Below are 4,623 nucleotides of genomic sequence, written 5' to 3'. Positions count from 1 at the left end.
TAAAAAACGAAGAAGAAGAAGAAGAAAAAGGTGGTGTTTACGAAGAATTTTTAAGGAAGAAAGAGTAGTAGTAATAGCAAGTAGCAAGTATATGTACAATTTTGCATGATGTGACTTAAGTTGAGGGGCGTTGATGGCTTAAGCAGAACTCAAGCTGGTTTATTCAAAAACAATAAAAAGTTGGAAGAAGCTCACAAAGTAACCAACGTGATGTGGTAAGATTGCTTATTGCTGGCCATACCTAAGACAATCGTAACGTGCATGGTAAGTGAAGTTAAACTCAGTTAAAGCCGCCCATGTGAGTTCGTAATTACAATTTCTTCCTTGGATTATGACTTGATGGGATTTCTGTGCAACCAATCACGCTACTGTTCATTCTTGAAAATAATCAAGTTCCATAGTTTAATGTATTCCTACCACTTTCATACATAACATATGGTTTGTGCCCTGATCATCTTTACTCTTGTATGACGTTCGTTGAAGAAATTAAATGTACAGCATGCAGTGGTGGCTTTAGGAATATTTGCTAGGGAGGTTATTCAAATTCCTGTTGAAGCAGTTGACAAGGATTTCTTTGTAAATAATATTTTCTTATTTCATCTTCATCATTAGTGATGGGACCGACGAGCTCTCCTGCCCAGACAACCTCATTAAGAAAGATCGCCCACCTTGTCTCGGCATGGACGAGCACTGGCAAATCATTAATAAGAGGAGTTAATGCCCTGATCAATTACTAATCAACTGTCATACCGTTAGAAGCTCATCAACACCCACATTAATGAACCTTGAGGCGTTACAAAAGAGGCACTAAAGCCACAATTAAAGCCCTAACGGCTAGAAACAGTGGAGCTATATATACAAGTCCACTAGGACCGAACCAGGTACAGACATATACACAACTGAATCACACTTTAGCTTACCTCATTCTGATATTCTGAACTTCCTTATTTCATAAAAAGCTTCCATTACTGACTTTATCATCGGAGACCCTGTGGCAGGCATCATACCGGTGACCACTTGAGGAGAGCTTCTATCTTACATCTTGCAGGTTCAGTGACGAGGATTGGACGCTGTCTGGACGAACCTACATAGCTGACGATTTTGACCTCATTAGCTTGGCGCTGTCTGTGGGGACGACATTTTCACACTAAGGTTTGAGAGTATAGTTCCAGTCATTTTTTAAATTCAGATGGAGTCCAACCAAGATCTCGCAGCACTGGCTTTGCAGATCCAAGGACTTATAGCTAGTGTGGAAGAACTCACCAAACAAAATCAAGAGATGAGGCAGTGACTCCAACAGGAAGACAATTATTTTAGGATCAATCAGGAAGACGAGGGAGATAGCCAAAGATGGAGCGACCGTCGAAGGCCAACCACTCCAAATGGACCGAGCTCAAAGCTTCTTTAGGAAATGAACAAGGAGATGGACGAGCTAAGGAACGCCATTAGAGGGAAAACAGATCGAAGCTTGGACAGAATGGTCAGGACGACGGATTCCCCCTTTACGGCAGTCTAGAATGCCTAGTGCCGTCAAAGTTTCGCCTGCCTCAGCTTGAGCCATTTGATGGACTTAAGGATCCCTTGGACCACCTCAACACTTTCAAGACGACACTAGGTCTCCAACAACCATTTGACAAAATATTGTGCCACTATTTCCCTACTACTCTCAAAGGAGTTGTAAGGGAATGGTTCACAAAGCTACTCGCATCGTCCATCGACAGCTTTGAGCAGTTGAGCAATTCCTTCCTATGCCACTTTGTTAGAGGACAGCGCTCGAGGAGGCCAGCAGACCATTTACTCACCATCAAACAAGGAGAGAAGGAGACCCTGAGGTCGTACGTGAAACGTTTCACTCGAGAAACTTTAGAGGTAGATGAAGCTAATGACAAGGTACAACTAATAACTTTTAAAGCTGGATTGAAATCTAGGGAGTTCGTGGTCTCACTCGCGAAGAATCCTTCAAAAACGATGGCAGAGATGCTCCTGAAGGCACAGAAGTACATGAACGCTGAAGAAGCTTTAGTCGTGATAAAAGACGTAGATAAAACTAATCAAAAAGGAAGGAAGAAGGACGACTGGAAAGGACGGAAAAGGGAACGCTCAGATCGTCAGACTAATGATGGGGGTAAAAGGAAAGACGAGAAAGCTTCTCGAACTGTAAAATTTACTCCTTTAATTATGCATGTTAATAAAATTTTGGCACAGATTAAAGATGAGCACTATCTCAAATGGCCTAGGCCATTACATTCGTCGCGCAACGTGCGTGATAAAAAGAAGTATTACTGTTTCCACAGGGATCACGGTCATTACACAGAGGATTGTAGAGACTTGAAGGAGCAGATAGAAGAGCTCATACGAAAAGGGAAACTGCAGAGGTTTGTGAAGAAGGGAGAACCTAGTAGGTCCAGGGACAAAGACAAGAACAATCGTGAAGCCTCACTAAAGGACGAGGACCGTACATCCCAACGTCCATCAAGCGTGATTGGGGAGATAAAGACGATCACAAGCGAGGCATCCACATGAGGGTTGTTCAAATCCCTCAAGAAGTCATATCAGAGGGAGGTTGCTTTACTCCTCTGAAGAAGATGTCAGAGGAGTAAAGTAACCTCATGACGACCCCTTGGTCATAATGCTCACGATAGAAGCGTTCAACACCAGGAGAATCCTCATGGATAATGGCAGCTTCGTGAACATTATCTACCTCTCCGCTTTTCAACAGTTGAAGCTAGATCCAAAAAGACTGCGCCCTTTTGAATCCCCCCCTCGTCAACTTCAGTGGGGACAAGGTGTATCCCAAAGGCATAGTGACGTTAACAGTCACAGTAGGATCTTATCCACGGCAGCTGACTCGTCAGCTGGATTTCCTGGTGGTAGATTGTCCATCTTCATACAATGTGATCATAGGAAGGCCCACACTCAATCGCTGGAAGGCAGCCACTTTCACCTATTGCCTAAAAGTAAAATTTCCAATAGAAAACGATGTAGGCGAAGTAAAAGGAGATCAAGTACTGGTTAGGGAGTGCTACCAAACAGTGTTGGCAGCAAAGGAGAACCATTCATGGATGATCGAGGAAAAAGAAGAGGAGAAGGTGGAGGCCCTGGAAACTGTGAAGCTAGTAGAAGGGGAGCCAATGAAGTCCACCAGAGTAGGGACAACCATGAGTCCATACACGAAGAAGAAGCTAGTCTAGTTCCCCAAGGAGAACTTAGACATTTTCGCTTGGAGTCACGAGGACATGCCAGACATATCCCCAGAGATTATCCAACATAAGTTAGATGTGGACCCAGAGAAAAAGCTCGTCTAGCAGAGACGACGAGTGTTTGCTCCAGAGCGGAACTAGGTGATCATGGACGAGGTAAATAAGCTACTACAAACAGGCTTTATCCGTGAGGTCTACTACCCGAACTGGCTGGCCAACGTCGTCCTCGTGAAGAAGGCAAATGGGAAGTGGAGGATGTGCGTGGACTTCATAGACTTAAACAAGGCCTGCCCAAAGGACAGCTGCCCCCTATCGAGAATAGATCAGACGGTGGATTCCACAGTAGGGCACAAGCTCTTGACTTTTATGGACGCATTATCAGGGTATAACTAGATAAAATTGGCAGAGGAAGACTAGGAAAAAACTGTGTTCATCATGAGCTAAGGGCTCTATTGCTACAAGGTGATGCCCTTCAGGCTAAAAAATGCAGAAGCAACCTACCAATGGTTAGTAAACAAGATGTTCAGTAAATAGACCGGGAGGAACATGGAAGTGTATGTGGACGACATGCTCATCAAGAGTAAAGAAGAGTCCACTCATCTCGATGACCTCCAAGAGACGTTTGAGACTTTCAAACGATATCAAATGAAGTTAAACCCCAGCAAGTGTGCTTTGGGGATGGCATTAAGGAAGTTCTTGGGATTCATGGTGTCCCAGAGGGGAATAAAAGCAAACCCAGAGAAGGTACGAGCTATACTAGAAATGGCATCACCTAAGACCATGAAGGAAGTCCAGAAGCTCACGGGAAGGATAGCAACGCTCAATAGGTTCGTTTTAAAAGCGACGGAAAAATGCCTGCCCTTTTCAAAACATTAAAGTAGGCCTTTGTCTAGAAGGACGAGTGTGAGAAAGCCTTCCAGGAACTCAAGCAATATCTAAGCAATCCACCTCTCCTGAGTCCGTTAAAGGAGGGAGAGAACCTGTATTTATTCCCCCCAGTGTCAACTACAACTATGAGTGTTGCCTTGATTCGAGAAAAGGACAGAAGATAGCTCCCAGTCTACTATGTCAGCCAGGCCTTTCAAGGAGTAGAAGCCAAATACCCATGGATAGAGAAGATTGGATTCGCACTGATAGTCGCTTCACGCAAGTTGCGCCCTTACTTCTAGGCGAATCCTATCTTGGTGATGATAGACCAACCTATAAAGAAGGCAATGAGTAAGACCGAGGCTGCGGGAAGAATGATCCAATGGGCTATAGAGCTCAGCCAGTTTGACATACAATACCACCCCAAGACAGCTATTAAGGCACATGCACTGATAGATTTCATCGCTAAATTTATAGTCCCCGACGAGGACGAGAATACGGATGAGGGGGAAAGATGGACGATTTAGACTGACGGTTCGTTAGTCCAAAAGAGAGG

This window comes from Castanea sativa, chromosome 3 (assembly GCF_040712315.1).
Source record: "Castanea sativa cultivar Marrone di Chiusa Pesio chromosome 3, ASM4071231v1".
NCBI lineage: Eukaryota > Viridiplantae > Streptophyta > Magnoliopsida > Fagales > Fagaceae > Castanea > Castanea sativa.
Note: the sequence above shows the minus strand (reverse complement) of the source record.